Genomic DNA, 18,967 nt, shown 5'->3' on the forward strand with positions numbered 1-18,967 from the left:
GAGAAGTAGTCACAAAATAACTTGGTACAGTGGGGACTGGTCCCAAACTTCAGTAGTAGACTATATACTAGTGGATAGGCAGATGATGAGCAGCCTCACAGATGTTAAGGTCATTCCATCTGAGGCCTTAGACAGTGACCATCGGCTGTTGATAGCCACCCTGAGAGAGAAAAAAGATAGGAGGGCAACAGAAATACAGGAGAAAAGGTTGAAGACATGGATGCTGAAAGAGGATGAATGGAGGACCCAGTACCAGACACTGATCAGGAAGAAACTGCAAAAGGAGGATCAGAGAACAGTGGAAGAAGAATGGGGAGATTTTAAGAGGGCTCTAGTTGAGGCAGCTGAGACTGTGTGTGGAAGAACTAGCACAAAGAGGAGAAGTAGGGAAACCCCATGGTGGAACAACATATGTAAAGAGGCAGTACTTCAAAAGAACAAAGCCTTCAGAGAATGGTTCCAGACCCGAACAGAGGAAGCTAGGGTAAAATATAAGGAAAGCAAGAAAGCGGCACAGACCATAGTAAGGGCAGAGAAGAAGAAGTGGTTGGAAAATGGACAAGAATGTTAGAAGAGGACAGTGAAGGGAAAAAAAAAGTACTTTACACCATGGTAAGAAATAAGAGGAATGACAGAAGCGAGTGCCTGAGGATCATGGATAATAATGGAAGAGTTGTGGAGGAAATGCATGAGCTCAAAAAGATTTGGAAGGAGTACTTTGAAGATCTGTTGAATGCCGCCAAGCGGGTAACTAACAGCGATGGAGAGCCTAAGGCAGCAGACGATTATAATAGTGAGGAAATTGATGATCTAACTTGGAAGGAAGTGGAAGAAGCCATAAAGAGGATGAAAGGGGGCAGGGCACCAGGTTGGGACGAAGTAACAGTGGATATGATACGAGCAGCAGGAGAAGTAGGAACCCAGTGGCTATACAGAGTGCTGAGGGTGGTGTGGAAGGAGAACAGAATTCCTGAGGATTGGAAGAAAGGAATTATAGTCCCAATCTTCAAGAAAGGGGATAAAAGGAGATGTGAGAACTACAGAGGAATCACCCTCCTATGCCACTGTGGAAAAATCTATGAAAAGATCCTGGAGAAGAGAATAAGAAGCAGTATTGAAAGTAGACTGCAAGAGGAGCAGTATGGTTTCAGATCGGGAAGATCAACAACAGACCTCATATTTGCGGTAAGGCAACTGCAGGAGAGGCACTATGAGTACGGGAAGGACTTAATCATGGCCTTTTTGGATATTGAGAAGGCGTATGGCAGTATCTGTAGGGACAAGCTCTGGGATGTGCTGAACGCAAAAGGGATAGATGAAGAGATAACACGAAAAGTCAGAAAAATGTATGAGGGAAGTGAGAGTTGTGTGAAAGTGGGGAGGGAACGTACTGCATGGTTCAAGCTGGAAAATGGGCTGCGACAGGGAAGTGCACTTTCGCCTTTACTGTTTATTATTGTTATGGATGAAATCCTACAGCAAGTATCAGATGCAATTGGAGATCATAAAATGAAAGCAGTGCTTTTTGCCGATGACCTGATCTTATGGGGAAATTGCGAGAAGGAGGTGCAAGAGCAGTTAGATGCATGGGAGGCAACGGCAGCACAATATGGAATGCATTTCTCTGCAAAGAAAAGTGAAATAATTGTCACAACAAGGAAGACGAATAGGCCAAATGTGGATATAACTTGTGGAGGGGGAAAACTACAAGTGGTAGAGAACTTCAAGTACCTGGGAAGCGTGATTGAAAGTAAGGGGGGAAACGCAATGGAAATAAATGAAAGGTGCAGAAAAGCAGGGCAGTTCTACAAATGCATTAGGGGGCTTATTTGGAGCAAGGAGGTGCCACAGAAATCCAAGGGAATTATATACCGAACCTACTTTGTCCCCATATTGGCATACGGAAGTGAGACATGGGTAATGCACAAAAGCGACAAAAGTAGAATACAGGCTAGTGAAATGAAGTTCTAGAGGAGCAGGTTGGGTGTAACAAGACGAGACAGATTGCGAAATGTGTATGTGAGGGAAAGACTAAAGGAGGAACCAGTACAGGACAGGATAGAAAAATCAAGACTGCAGTGGTATGGACACATGAAGAGAATGGATGAGGGAAGAATTCCAAAGAGGATGTTTGATCTGCAACTGGAGGGGAAGAGGCCCAGAGGAAGACCAAGGGATAGGTGAGTGAAGGGAGTGAAGGAATGTGTGATGAGAAGAGGAGAGAACTGGACGAAGGTGGAAGAGGGGGAATGGTGGAAAGACAGAACACGATGGAGAGGCTTGTGTTCCCGACAAACCCAACCAGTGGCTGGAAACTGTCCAAGATGATGATGATGATTTGAATAGCAGCTACTTTCTTGAAAATTTATGACAACCCTAGAAGGAGGGTGATAGGACAATAATTCCCCATATCTTCTCTTGACCCTTTCTTAAAAAGTGGCTTTATTTCTGTGTATTTTAATGATTCTGGAAAACAACATTCTTCAAATGATTTGTTGATTAATTCGGATAGTGGAGGACTTACTATTTTGTACACTGATCTAATTACTTTCACAGATATCCCATCCCACCCACTGAATTTTTATTTTTTAGTGATAATATAATGTCTTCTATTTCTTTCATTGTAATATTTCTAAATTTCATGGGATATATATTTTTTCGATCAAGCCCATATGGACATAAATTTTTATTTAATTTGTAACACTGACATTTGATTTTGTCACATTGATAAAGAATTCATTGAAGTGTTCTGATATTTGAGCAGGATTTACAATGGTAGTGTTTTCATGCTTTATTTTACAAATTTTATGGCTGCTGACTTTAACACCCAATTCTGATTTAACAACAGACTTCATTGCTTTTGATTTATTCTTATGATTTGAGATTAGTTCACTATTAAACATTTCTTTTTGAAAACTTTTTTATAATGCTTCACATATTCAATAAAAGCTAGATCTTTGTTATATTTCAGCTCTTTGTACAGCTGCCGTTTCCTAGCACTAGAAATTTTTATTCCTTCTGTTATCCGTGTTAGTTTACTTGTCACTTTGGTGTTGGCACACTTAGGTGGAAAGGTTTCATTGAATACAAGAAGGAAGCTCTTTAGGAATTTTTGAAAGTTTTCATTAATTGACTTGTTGTTGTTACATTGCCAGTCTGTCTCTTTTAATCTGTCATGGAATACAGTTAAATTTTCTGAGGTGAAATTTCTTTTAAAGTACTTAGGCTTATTTTTAGGAGAAGTTTCTGTGTTTGTTTTTGCCAGTTCAATAAACAGTGCTTTATGATCAGACATTCCTATATTTAAGCAGAATTTATGAACGTCTTCAAACACATAATTTCTCAGAATTTTATCAATGCTGGTTGCTGACTGGGCATTTTCTCTGGTGTATCCTAAGAAGTTTAGTTTGAAGCCAGATTTTTTTTTTTTTATTAGATTAGTGAATTTGTCAACTGCATGGCATTCACTTAAGTCACTGATGTTGAAGTCAGCTGCTATTACTACTTTTTTCTTTAGTAAGGTTTTCAAGCATATTTTCTAATTTGTATAGGAAGTGGTTTGTTATTTGATTTCCCAGGATTCTATAAATTGAAGTTACAATAATACCTAGATGCACAAGTTCTACACAGCAACTTTCAAAGCTACATTCCTCATTCAAATGATCAAACTCATGTCTTATTTTAAATGTTATGTTAGAATGAACAAGTATACATGAGCCTCCATGTGATTTATTTTGACTGCAGTAGCTAGCAGCTACGGTGAAGTTTTGGATTTTATTTAGAAATTTTAGAGTGTCTTTCATCAACCAATGTTCGTTCAGACATACAGTTTTTACAAATTTACATTAAGGCAGAAATATTTGCAATTCATCAATTTTACATGTGTTATTCGAGGAGTTGGAGTTTACACCATTTATATTGTAATGCATAATATACATGGTTACAGATGTATTTATCACTGTGGCTAAATTTTCCTTTGGTAAGCAATTTTTTTTTTAATTTTATAACTTACTGAGCTGCTGTATATTATACTACTGATAACAATTTTTGAAGTCCTGTATAAGCTTCTTGCCATTCGAATTAAGTTTTGTGTTTCATTGATGAGGTCTTTTTCACTGGAGAGAATTCATTCCTATATGAATGAACACGCCCTTGTAGTTTTTTGGAGAAATTTGTGGAGATTCTCCTTTTGAGTTTTGAATATTATTTAAATTTTTGTTTAGTTGCTGTGTCCTGATTCCTGGATGTACATCAATCTTTGCATTTGGCACGATGGTGTGTTTCAGTATAGAATTGCCAATAATAAGAAATTCATTATTTTCATTTTCGACTTCACTCACATGATGACTTTCCTTGTTTTTCTTGTAAGTAACACTATTCCAATGGTATTTGTTTCTTGAATTTGCATTTTCTAGTGGTTTTTCAGAGTCTGCTGTCGATGTATTTGGTGAAACAGTTGTACTTAAGTTTTCGACATTTAGATTGTTTACACTAATGGTATCCCTCTTGTTACAGTCATACATAAACCATGATAAGTGTTGCCAATATTTTTTAGAAAAAAATAACATATTTTACTTCAAGGAGAGTGAATAGAAAGTATATTTCTAAAAATGAAGTGTTTTAAAAATTTTGTACTTATTTAATTAAATATATTTTTTTTGTGTGTGTCTGGCATTAAATATAGATTTTTGATTGGTTTTAGAAGGTTAATAACTGGTGATGCATTTTAAATCAATGTTTAAATGAATGAACAATTTTTTTATTGATATTCTGTATTCCTTTTCCCTCTTGTTTACATCCATCATTGACAATTCTTGTTCGGTAAATGCTGAGGTGAAGTGAACAGATAGCTTATAAGATACAATATTTTTAATTGCTTAGTGACTTAATGACTTACTTTTTAAACATATACTGTCACTTGCCAGAAGTATTTCTTCCTTTCCTTCTTCGTCCATGTCAAGGAGTTGGTGTTGGGCCATTTCAAAACCAATGGAATTTAACAAAACTGTAGTCTCCATCTCATCATTGGCCATCTTATAGCCCACTTCCCAGTTTGGTTACAGTGTAGTGCTTGCTGTAACAGGCCCTCAGGTGGCATCCTTTTTATGTGGTCATTCTGCTTTCTAATGTCTTCCGTAATTGTTGTTTTTATGTCTAGATATTGTTTTATATCTTCACTCTGCACTCTGTCTCTTAGAGTTAGTCCAGGAAGTGAACTCACAAACTTCATCTCAGCTGCTTCAATCCTTCATTCACCAGCTTCTCTTAGGATCCAGTTTTCACCATTCTGCAAGGTGTGTTCAAGAAGTACCGGAGTTTTCATTTTTTGGAAATAATATTGTTTAGTTGATTACATTAATGTTATCACTTTTAAAGTAGTCTCCATTAGATATTACATATTTATGCTAGTGCTTCTACCAGTCCCAGAAACACTTTTATAACTCCATTGTTGGTATAGCACTTAGCTCTTGAAGTGATGCAGTTTTAATCTAATGGCTGTTTCAGATTGTCTTTATTTTTGGAAACAGAGAAAAGTCACATGGTGTCATATCTGGTGAATTTGGAGGCTGGGGCATGAGAAAGATGTTTTGAAAACAAATAATGAAGGTGAGCAGTTGCATTATCATGATGCAAAAACCATGAATTGTTTCAACACAAATCTGGGCATTTTTCCTAATTGCTCCCTGCAAACGACATTGAGCATGCAGGTAATACTCCTCATTGTTTGTTCAACCTTTAGGCAAGAACTCTTAATGTACTATCCCATTAAAATTAAAGAATACTGTGAGCAGGACCTTGATACTTGATCATACTTGCCAAGATTTTTTCAGCCTCAGCAATCGAGAATGTCTCCACTAGGACAGTTAAGCCTTAGTTGCGATGCCATATCCATAAAACCATGTTTTTTCATGTATTATGACATGTTTCAGCAGTTCTGCACCATTGTTGAATTCATTTAGCTTTGTGACTCCTGAGCTACTTCCATTTACCACTGTTTTTGCTCCAAATTCAACACCTCTGTCACAAATTTTGCTGTCACAAATTTTATACCCAAAACATATAAAAAGATTTCATGGAATGAGCAAATTGATGTGCCAGCATCAACCACAGCTTCTCTGATTGTGTTTCAGTGATCATTTGTAATCATTTCTTTCACTTTCTGCATTTTCATCAGTTGTTGATGTGCTGGGGTGTCCACAACATTTTGTCATCTTTAGCTTCTTCATGGCCATCTTGAAAACACTTTATTGCTTTCAATTTTCCACATTTATATCATTTTTTGATGTGCTGGGGTGTCCAGAACATTTGTCATGTTCAGCTTATTCATGGCCATCTTGGAAACATTTCATTACTTTCACTTTTCCATATTTTCATCAGTTGTTGATATGCTTGGGTGTCCAGAATGTTTGTCACCTTCAATTTCTTCATGGTGATCTTGGAAATAATTATAATAATATGTTTACTGCAGCCAAATAGCCATACATGTTCAAAGTACAATTATATAATGAAGTTTTAAAGGAAGGCTAGATGAGGAGGAACAGATGCTTGTAAAATTTGTGAATAATGCTTTTGTGAATAATGCTTTGCTTTATTCAAGACAACATGTTACGCTTCTTCCTCACAGGCCATGAAAGATATGTGTATAAAAACATTGTTTATATAGTATTTAAGTAGATAAATTCCCACTGTGGATGCTGTGGTTTGATGTATGTGAAGATGTAGTGAGAGAAGCATGCGAGAGATGGTGCAATGGTGACTGAGCATCTCTGCGTAAGGTGGTGGTTGGGCTTGCTTATACTATGGTGTCGCAGCTTGACAGTGGCTTGGAATGCACAGAGGAAGAGGTGCTGTGAGTAATGACAGTGCCTGGAAACAGCTGAAAAAGCTTAACAAAAACTTTATTCTCTTCTGAGATTCTGTACAGAAATGATTATATGTGTGGTGCCGATGAGGTCGACACCAGCATCAATCTGAGTATCGTCTTTGAACTAAGCTAAACATTGACTTTGTGCAGTTCCACCATCCAGTTCTGTGTAAGCCTTGCTTGTGTGAAGAGGTGAATAAATGATCTCCTGATAATAAGGTGTTGTTTGGTGTAACTGACCCGAGCATCCACCTCACTGGTGACACCGAGTTGTAACGTCTTCCGTTTTCGCCGTTTTACTGTGTCCGCAGCTTCCGCATTGGTTACTTTCATGTGCTTTGCATCAACACAACATTCAAACAATGGCTTTGACCCAGCGTCTAACGCCGGATTTTGTGATCGACATACATCGTGTTGCGGGCGATGTACACCCACCAGAACTGCAACACGATGCCTCTCACTTGACGTTTATGCCGATTTAGCCGGACGTTTTCAAGCCTGCAACAATAAGTGAGGTTATGAGTGTGCATGGCTCCAGCTATCAGACGCCTTTGTTCCCACCACATGTGCTGCAGCCACTGAACCTCAGCCACCGCCTCTGGCAGTGAACTTTCCACAGCTAATGCAACTGCACTACCCATACATTTACTTCCACACACGGTTTGGTGAGGCAGCACGGACCTGCAGACCACCCTGCTGCGTCCCAAATGCCAATCGCAGGTAGGTCCAGGTGCTGCCTCCTGCGCACAACATGCCAGGCACCTCCCAGTGCTCCATTCTGTCCGGGAACAATCGGATAACTACGGATGACTTTATATTAGAGACATTTCGTCGGTATACTTTTTCCTAGTGGACACAGGCACTGATGTTTCACTGCTGCCTACGTCCTTAGTGTCATTGAATATCCACCCTCATCATACTTCACTGCAGACTGTGAATTAAACTAAACTACAATGCTCAGGTTCAACCTCCCATGTCGTCTCACTCTCCACAACCTGCAAACTCAAGTGGAGTTTTTTAGTGTGCAATATTGAGGAACCTACATTAGACATTGACTTCTTGTAACACCACAAACTTTCACCAGACCTAGTGTGAACCACCGTGTTTCATCACCCGTCCATAACTCACTTCCCCTGTGCTCCATTGAGCAAACCCCCCCGTGACACGTCGGTCGGGGCTCATCCCATCCGTACATGCTCATCTCTGTTGACGACGTTACAAGAAACAATGCACAAGTGCCTTGTTGAACTTGAAAACATCACTCGCCTACATGAGGAAAACTTCGAGCTCTCCCTCCAGCTCCACGAAACTCAGCTCAAGCTCTCCGATGCAGCAAAGGAATTACAGACACTGCAGCAAGGACAAAGCAAGGTCAGTAAGTGCGCTGAATCTGCTTGTAGTCCCAGCAATTGAGCCTCCGTGTGCTTACTTCCCACTACCCCTCACAACTGTGCTATCAAGTTTACCATTACGTGTACTGACAGTTCCGCAGAACCCCCCCACCCCCCCACAACATGTTAGCATTTGACACTCAGCCACACACGAGTGCACATGCGCGACGAGTGTCACGTGTTCCCGAACTGACAGCTCCTACCCCTCCCCTCGTGGATAGCACCTCAAACTATGCAACTTCAGCTCCTGCGCGCCGCCGTGCAACCACCACTGACAACACAAACAGTGCACTCGCGCCTAGCGCTTTGTCCGCGACCATGCTGCCACAGGCCGCGCCCTCAGACAATGGACTCACTAACACTTCATGAGCTCTACCGAGGTCACCCATCACCCTGACTTGTCACATTGACTCCTGGGACACTTCGCCACCTCGGCTCCCGTCTGATCTGCCGAGTGTTCCGAACACCACGACCACACCTCGCCTGCCCCGCCCACCACACATTGTAAACAAACCTCCTCCCATGACGCCGGCAACATTTCCGTCATCACCAATGGCATGGTTCACAAGCTTCACCTCACGCCAGGTCTCCTGATCTCCAGTAAACCATGTCGACTTTGTCCCAAGCGCCTCTACGACCTTAAAAAGCAGATTTCTGAACTTCTAAGCTCCTGCATCATTGAACCCTCTGCCAGTAACTGGTCTATGCCCATTCATATGACACCCAAAAAAGACGAGTCCTGGCGCATGCGCGGAGACTACTGTCGACTAAACGCATGAACAATTATGGACGCCTACCCCATACCCAACATTGCCGACTTTACCAGTTCCCTCGTAGGTGCATCCACGTTCTCTGTCATTGATTGCAAATGGGCCTACCACCAGATCCCCATGGCACCTGAAGACATCGAGAAGACAGCAATCACCACCCCATTCGGGTTATTTCAGTTTTGATTCATGCCCTTCGGTCTGAAAAACGCAACCCAGATCTGGCAGCACTTCATCAACGAAGTGCTGTTCAACCTAAAATTCTGCTTTGCATACCTTGATGACATTCTTGTGTTCAGCTCCTCCATCGAGGACAGCATTTGACATGTGCAAACTGTTATGAACACTCTCGCGGCAGCAGGCATCGAGACCAACCAGGACAAATTGCAGCTACATCAACCCTCTGTCACTTTTCTTGGTTTTCGGGTCTCTGCCGACAGCATTTCACCACCCCCTGAGAAGGTACAAACAATACTAAACCTACCCAGACCTGCGTCATTCAAAGAGCTCTAGCGCTTTCTGGGGATGGTTAATTATTATCGACAAAATCTACCTCAGGCTGCGGAGATTCAGGCTCCACTGATGTACGCCTTGGCAGGCACATACACTTCTGGATCTCGGCCCGTTCCATGGATCCCTGCTATGACTGACTCTTTCACCACCCTCAAAAGTCTTCTTGCCGAGGCCTGCACCATCATGCATCCTATCCCAACGCGCAGCTTTTCATCACCACAGATGCGAGTGATACTGTGATTGGCACTGTCCTCAACCAGACTATCGATGGCCAGACTTCGCCTCTGCAGTTCTTCTCGTGCAAGCTCACCAACGCACAACGGAAATATTCCACATTTAACAGGGAGTTGCTCGCGGTCTACGAAGTGATCAAGCATTTTAAGACTGACGTTGAGGGATGCCCTTTCTGTGTCTTAACGGACCACAAACCCCTGGCTGCGGCCATTACAAACCCACCAGCGGACCTGCCTCCTCACCGTTTCAGATACATGGACTTCATATCTCAGTTCACCACTGATGTCAGACACATAAAGTTTGCTGACAGTATAGTTGTTGATTTCCTTTCACGTGTCGAAGCCGTTCTGAACTACCTAACCTCCTAACCGCCGACAACGACACACAAGACCTGATTTCAGACTCTGCCTCTTCACTACACTTCATCCGCACCACCTTCCCTGGCATTTCTCGTGAGATCTGGTGCGACGACAGTATGGGCATGTTATGCCCCCTCATCCCAACCAAGCTCTGTCATGCTGTCTTCAATGCACTGCATAATTTAGCCCAGCCCGGTGTCCATGCGTCCGCCCACCTCATTGCAGAGTGCTTTGTGTGAGGAAATGTCAACAAGGACTGCCAGCAATGGGCATGCTCTTGCATTGCATGCCAACACTGCAAGGTACACAAACACACTTCACCCCCCCTCGGAGCCATTTTGATCCACCCTTTGTGTTAGGAAATGTCAACAAGGACTGCCAGCAATGGGCACGCTCCTGCGTCGCGTGGCCACGCTGCAAGGTACACAAGCACACTTCACTCCCCCTTGGAGCCTTTTTGATCTTTCCTGGGCGTTTCCAGCATATTCATATTGACATTGTTGGTCCTTCCCCCCAACCCCACCCCCCCCACCCCTCAAACGGTTCTTGTAATGTTCTCTTGTCTATCAACCGAACAACTCGCTGGGTCGAGGCTGTCCCCATCCCCAATATTGCAGCAGAAACTGTTGCTTGAGCTTTCGTCAAGTCATGGGTATCACGTTTTGGATGTCCAGCAGTCATCACTACTGACCAGTGCACGCAATTTGAGTCAGCCCTGTTCAACGAGATTTGTAACATTTGCGGCATCTGGCGCATCCATACCACAGCATATCACCCGCAAAGTAACGGGCTAGTTGAGCACTGGCACTGCACTTTCAAGGTGGCTCTTCAATGCCACGACTCTCTATGGATGGAGGCCCTTCCCCTTGTGCTACTCAGCATTCCTACGGTCTATAAGGAAGGCCTCAAAGGCCCAATAGCCGAGTTCGTATATGGCCAGAACATTGCTCTCCCTGGCTAACTCGTGAGCCCTTCCGCTTCTCTCCCTCTGTCTGACTTACCTTCAAATGCCATTTCACCAACCTCCATATCCCTCTGCCTGCCAGCCACTCCCGCCCTAAGGTTCACATCCCGAAATCTCTGAACAATTGTGAATATGTCATGCTCCGAGGTGACACTGTTCGTGCTCCCCTCCAAACTCCATATACCAGCCCGTACCGAGTTCTCTGGAGCTAAGCTAACACCTGTGACATCCAGATAAAAGATTCAGCTGTTACAGTCTCTCTCAATAGACTTAAGCCTGCTCATGTTGAGCCCGCTTCTACCCCCCTTCAGGGCACACCCATGCCACTCACTGTCATGGTTCACGAAGCTCCGACCACTCCCTCTACATCGGACTTACACACTTGGTCGAGTGACTTCCAGCTCCAATCATCGAGCTCTTCTCTGCCTCGCCCTCTACTCCGGTCTCACACACTCCGTCGAGTGATCACATGCTCCCGACATCGAGCTTACCTACGATCACGCCCTCGCCGCCGGTTCCTTCAACCTCTCTCCCCCATCGCCTGCCTCACCCTGTCGAGGTTTCTCTTGCCCCACATCTCGAACGTGCCCTCACTCGAGGTGTTTGTGCCTGTCCCCCCTGGACATAATCCACGACATCTCTATAATACTATGTGATGTCACACTGTTCGTCGTGTGTTTCCCTTCATCTGGTGCTCATGACACAACCTTCGCCATTCCCTGCCACCTAGTGAAATGTGTTCCCCTATCGCCCAACATCGACCTGGACATGCTTCGTGTGTTCACCACACCCACCAGAGACATCGTTGTCATCCCTCTGTTTCTCCCGCAAACTGCCAGCCTACTTGTCCCCACATGACCAGCATGCCCAGTACGATGCTCGGCATGCTTCAACGACTTCCAGGTTCAGTGGCTGGACCTTCCTTCACGACATCTACCCACATAGCTACCCGACTGTCGAGCTGACCGTGGCCCACCCCCTCCCCCCCCCCTCCCGGCCTCTCAAGAGTACTCCACGTACTGCGGGGGCGAGGGGGGTATGTGGTGTCAAAGAGGTCGACACCAGTATCAATCTGAGTATTGTCTTTGAGCTAAGCTAAACATTATCTTTGTGCAGTTCTGCCATCCAGTTCTTTGTAAGCCTTGCTTGAATGAAGAGGTGAATAAATGAACTCCTGATAATAAGGTGTTGTTTGGTGTAACTGACCTGAGCATCCACCTCACATGTAACAATTTCTGAAAATTATGAACTGAAAAGAGATCTGTCCACCCACAGTTGTAAATGTTGTTATACATAGTACATGAAATACAGAAGAGTTATTGAAAGAAATTTGTCATTTAGTAGCTTGCATAGCTTGGAACTATCTTACAGCCCTCGACCCTCTGCAGAAAGTGAAGTCACACAGCAAGATTTTGTGATACAGAATAACAGAGCCAATACATCAATAGTTTGAGAGAGACAAGCATAAAAAAGGATATAATTAATGTAAAAGTCAACACAAACAGCATCAATGTGACAGATCATTTGGGAGTTAACACTTCATTTTGGCTTAGTCCAGTTACAAAACTTGGTTGTTACACTCCATTTTGGCACAATAAGTGCAGGCCATAGATAAGAGGTGCAAAAGGAAGGAGCTTTATCCAAAACAAGAATTTTCAAGAAATAATGGAAGAAAATACATCATTGCCTAGAGCAACCTGAGTAAACAGTGAAGAAGATATAGGTGGGCACACATTTCAGTGCCAGCCAAAGTAATTAAAACATTTAAAATAATTTTTATTTGATGAAAACCGAAGACTTTTGAATTGTTACAAGGATTTTGGTAAAGGAAAATAACTGACCATAGCAATGAGGCCAATAGCAAGATATATTCAAATACTTGAGTAAAAACTTTTGGCATGTGAGTCAAGAAACATTACATTGAGAGTACAAAAGAATTCTTAGTGTTGATTTTGAGGCTACAAGTACTGACATACAACAGCATCTCGGTGGTGTTTAACCAATGCAGCAATGGCACAGCTTCATTATGCTGTGTAGTATCCAGTCAGCTTCTCTACAAGAAATGCATAAAAGTCCCCTTGTGATATCAGTTTGCTCACACATGACATATCAGCAGTATGGGGCAGCTAGCAGTGCAACCTATTAGGTGATCTGTAAACACCCTAGAACTGAATGTTTCAGTTGTAAAGTGTGTAAAAATTATTGAAACATACTTCACTAGTTTGGGACAGTGGTATTCAGTCATATTATTGAAGTGTCGTCAAGTGTATATAATTTCATGTATACTGTATGCCAGTTTTGCCTATAAAATGGACAGTAATATGTCACAACGTAAAGAAAAAAATAGATTGCTACTTACCATAAAGATGACACATTAGGTTGCTGGCAGGCACAATTATAGGACACTTACACATTAGCTTTCAGCCACAGCCATCATCATAAAAAGGAAAGAAAAATACACACACGTTCACTCACACAAGCAAGCACACCTGGTGCTTACATGACCACCACCTCTGGAAGCTCGGACCAAAATGCAACTGTCATGAGGTGTGTCTGGAAGTGGTGTAGAAAGGGAAGGTTTAGCAGTGTGTCGGTGGGGGAGGAGAGAAGAGCATTGTCTGGCAGAGAGTGCAGGAGCTAGACTGTTAACAGGTGCAGCATCGGGGGCCATGGGACAGGAAGGCGGGGAGGGAGGGAGGGGGAACAGGGAGTGAAAACGGAGAGGAGTAGGGAAAGATGGGTGGGTGCATTGGCAGAGGGTGGAAGATAAGGATAGGGAGGGGGGAAACTGTTGGGTGGAGGGTGCAGGAACAGTATATTACTGACGGTTGAGCCTGGGATAATTTCAGCAGTGCAGAATATGGTGTAAGGATAACTCCCATCTGCACAGTTCAGAATATCTGGTGGTAGAGGGGAGGTTCCAGATGGCTCAGATAGTGAATCAGCCATTGAAATCAATCAGGTTGTGTTCAGCTGCATGTTGTGCCATACTTTACGCTTGGCCACAGTTTGTGGTGGCCGTTACCCTGGTGGACAACTGATTGCTTGTTATACTAATATAAAAAACTGTGCAGTGATTGCAGCAGAGCTGGTATGTGACATAGCTGCTTCCAAAGGTGGCCCAGCCTCTGATGGTGTATAAATAGCCTTTGACAGGAGTGGAATAGGAAATGCTGGGTGGGTTGATTGTGCAGGTCTTGCACCTGGCTCTTTTGCAGGGATATAATCCTTGTAGCAAGGGGTTGGCAATGGGACTGGCATAAGGATGGACTAGGATTTTGAGGAGGTTGGCTGGGTGATGTAACACCACTTTAGGAGAGATGAGAAGGATCTTTGGATGGGATGTTACTCATTTCAGCGCATGACGATTGATATTCGAAGCCAAGGCAAAGGATGTGGTTCATTTGTTCCAGTGCAGGGTGTTATTGAGTGATGTAGGGTGCACTCTTTTTTATCTGATTCTTGGGGGTGGTGATAGGATTGGGTGTATGAGAGGAAATGGGATGGAGATCTATTTGCAGACTAAGTCTGGGAGATATTCCCATTTGTTAAGGCATTGGTGAGACCCTCAGTATACTGGGCGAAGAAGTTCTTGTCTCTGCAACCATCCCCAGTTGGCCACATTAAAATATTTGAGGGATTTTTTGGTTTCTAGGGAAGACAGCTGTCGAAATGCAGGTACTCTTGGTGTTTGGTGGGCTTAATGTGGACAGAGGTGTGGATGGAATTATCAAAGAGGAGAGGTCAATGTCCAAGAAGGTGGCTCCCTGAGTTGAGGAATACTTGGTGAAGTGGACGGGAGGGAGGCTGTTGAGGTTGTGAAGCAATGAAGGCAGGGTGTCTTCACCCTGCATCCAGGTCATGAAGACATCATTAGTGAACCTTAACCAGTCTAGAGGTTTGGCATTTTGGGAGGGTAGGGATGTCTTCTCTAGGTGGCCCATAAGAAGATTGGCATTGGAGGGTACTACACAGATTTGTTTCTATAACTTCCCTTCAAAGGAGAAGTAGTTTTGAGTTAGGTTAAAGTTAATGAGGTGTATGGAGAGTGAAGTAGTGGGTCTGGAGACTGAAGAATTTTAGGAAAGTCAGTGTTCAGCAGTGGTGTCATGTCAAGTGAGCAGTCCAGATGCTCAGTGACATTAGAGGCAGGAGAAGGTCCATTCAGTCAGCTAACATGAAAATGGCTAACTGGAAGTTTGATAGAGTTGTTGAACTCAGTCAGCAAATAATCAAACAAAGATAAGACTCAAATAACTACTATCTTTAATTACACATCTGAGCAAGAATTGGATAATGACTTGAATGAAAGACTGCAAACTCCCACGGAGTGGCTAAGTGGGAGTGCAAGCAGAATCAGAGTGAATATTACAAGTCCGGGCCCTAGGCCTGACATACACAGATGTCCTTCCTGGACCGCTGTCACTACTAAACTCCCTTGCTGGCTATACTACCCCCACTTTGATGTGTGCAGCAGGCTCCATTACCCCTTCCACAGTGGAACTTCCATCCACCACCCTTAGGAGCCTCGTAAGTGGCCAGAGCTCACATGATACATTGTGAGTCCATGTAATATTGCCAGTCAGTGCCCAGGCCAGTGCCCTTCCTAAGGTGTCACTTTTGTACTCCGAGTACTTTCTATAAAAACTTGTTCCTTCTGGCTTCTGTTCATTGCATTTTCTAAGTATGTGACATGCCCCCTGCCCTCAGGAAAAAATTTGTAGCCACTGTCCTCAAAGACTACAAATTTTTTTTGAGGTTTTTCAAAAATTTTGTTCCATTAATGGAGAAAAATACACATTTTCCCTACAATAATGTTCAAAAGACCCATATAATTGCTTTACAACTGTCCACAACAGAAATACATATAAATCAATCTTTTCCTGTAAGAGAGAGATTTGTATGTTTACAAAATGGCTCTGAGCACTGTGGGACTTAAAATCTGTGGTCATCAGTCCCCTAGAACTTAGAACTACTTAAACCTAACTAACCTAAGGACATCACACACATCCATGCCCGAGGCAGGATTCGAACCTGCGACCGTAGTGGTCACGCAGTTCCAGACTGAAGTGCCTGGAACCGCACGGCCACACCGGCCGGCGGATGTTTACAGTTCACATTTAATATCATTGTTACATATCCTAATACTTGGAACAATGATACATTTTATTTTATAATGAGAGATTTTTGTATTATCCTACCAATTGTGTTTGCTGGTAGGGTGGATATATTTACTATTTTACAATCAACTTTAAAATGAATTACACCTGATTACACTTTGTAACATAATTACAAATTTTTTACTTGAAAGAGAAAACACTTTACACTAGTTTTTTCTCACACTTTTTAGCCATGTTATCATTCCTCAGCATTTGTCCATTTTTGTGTTAACGTCTTGATAAACGCCACTTCTAACTTCACTTCTAATGTATCTAGTAGGCACTAGAGATCTGTCAAAAATTCTCTCTTCACTGTGTCTAGATGTGCTTCTTGTACTACAATACCTGACTTATATCCCTCTCTACAACAGTCATGAAATTACTTCCCATGTTGCTTAACAATACTGATGGTCTTCCTTACCTCAGTATAATATTCTCAACCAGCACACTTGGTACTGTATCGGCATCTTGCATTTCAGTGGGTTCAGCTACCATAAACTTCATCAGCACATCTTGAAACATAAGGATATACTTGTTCTCTCAATCTGTCTGGTTTAATGGATCTATTTTGTCAATGTCACACCTTCTGAAAATATGCTCAGGCCTCTTCATGATCTCTATAGGCATCTTTATGTGTTTCCTAATGAACTTATTCTTTTGATAACTTTCACATTTCTGGATATATTCTCCTATATCTTTCTTCATGTCATTCCATACTTGGTACTTCTTTATTTGCTCACAGGTTCTTCCTATGCTCTGGTGTCCCCCAGTGGATGTTAAGTTTTGAATTCCTAAAAAATATCTTTTATTGTTCTCAAATCAGCTGTTCTGTGTCTTGTGTCCTTGTCAGCATTGCCTGCCACCTGCTCACATGCACCAACAGCTTCGCTGTCATAGCCTACTGGTGGGTCCCTGACCCATGCCTTGGCTTCCATTTCCACTGTGTCTTGACTTAAGCTACTGTCATCTTCCAGTCACGCATCAGTTGCTCTGAGCTCTCTCACTTGTGAGAGTGCGTTAGTGACTTGATTTCATTTGCCACTCTTTTACAGCATTTGATATTCATATTCCTCCAGCTTTAACACAAATTTTATCAATCTGGTTGATGGATCTAATATATTACCTACCCATGTTAAGGGTTTATAGTCAGTATATATCAGGAACTTTCTCCCAAATACATGTGGTCTAAAATATTTCACTGCCCAACAAATGGCCAGCATTTCCCTCTCAATCATACTGTATCCTCTTTATGCCTTGTTCAGTGTCCTCAAGGTGTAAGCAAAAGGTGAGTTGCTTCAGATTTTTCCCTGACTTAAAACTGCTCCAATACTTGACTGGCTAACATCTGTGGTAGTTATGAAGTCCTTTTAAAAGTCCGGGTACTGTAATATAGGCAGAGTGATCAGCTTCTCTTTCAGATGCTGGAAAGTTTTTTTCTGTTCAACACACCAAGTGTAAGACATTTCTTTCCTTATCAATTCATGTCAAGGCTTTGCATCCCACAAGGCTGAAATAAGCATTTAATTGCTTCATTGTGAACCGTGATGAAATGTCATGGTTGGTTCTCTGCATTTCCTCCTTGTCTGTAGCACATTCCTTTTGAAATTCCCAATTCATACTCTGTTGTTTCCTTACCCTAGCCAGAGAGTACTGTGGCTTTGCTGCAGCCAGCTGCATGCCATGTTTGTGAGAGAGGGTCAGTCTGAGGAAGGAACTCTAATTGTGGATATCTGGGAGCTTACAGGAGACCATGCTGTTTTGTTGATCTTTGGCATGACTCGTGTCAGGTGTGATGCTGCCATGATAGCAGCCAATGTTACTGTCTTGGTCACAGATGGATCAAAGGGGATGAGGCCTGGTTGTCCATTGAAACTCCTATCCTATGGATGTCGTCAGACTTAAAGTAAGACGTTTTGACCAATATTTTGCGTTATTTGCAAGCAACTTGGCATTCCGGTGTCTGCAGTAATTCAGCAAAGATTATTTGTTTTGTTGGTGTGTAAATGACTGAACAAGGAGCAGTTTATTTAATGTTCACCTTATACTCATGTTCTGCGTGTGCTGTTAGCAAGTGTAAACTTGACTCTCACCTTTGTCTGTTGATTTTGAGTGCATCATCGAATACTGGATCCAAGTAGTGACTTTCAATTAATTAGCTGGATTCTTCCTTTTCCTCATCACAACATGTGTTAAATGGCAAAGTAGAATTGGAGCCCTTCACTTGCTATCTTATTTGCATGGATTCAATAACAGAGCCTAACCTGTTAACTAATTAAGGCTTGTGAGTAAACAAAGGTATTTAAGTATGTTGTTTTAAAATATTATCTGACATATGTCAATGATTTATGTTGCGCTAATTGATTCTGGGGTATGAATGGATGTGTTGACATGTCTGCCATGTAAGGGAATCCTGCTAGTTTTGATTACCTTCTGACCAGGACCACAATCATACCTTGTGCTTCTAGTAACAGTTTAATTTCATACTCTCCATGAAAGGTAATACATCTCCAGGCAAATTGAAAATGTTGTTGTACATAGTGCATAACCTTATGATCACTGCCTTCTCTTCTGCATTCAAATGACTCATGCAGATGTTCTCCTTTATTACACTTATTCTTGACCTCAGCTGTGGCTTATTTTTACTGACATGGTTCACATTGAATGATTGCCATATCAATCCCCACTCCATAACTACTTCTGCTACCACCTGTGGGC

The sequence above is a fragment of the Schistocerca cancellata genome, chromosome 2 (assembly GCF_023864275.1).
Source record: "Schistocerca cancellata isolate TAMUIC-IGC-003103 chromosome 2, iqSchCanc2.1, whole genome shotgun sequence".
Lineage (NCBI taxonomy): Eukaryota > Metazoa > Arthropoda > Insecta > Orthoptera > Acrididae > Schistocerca > Schistocerca cancellata.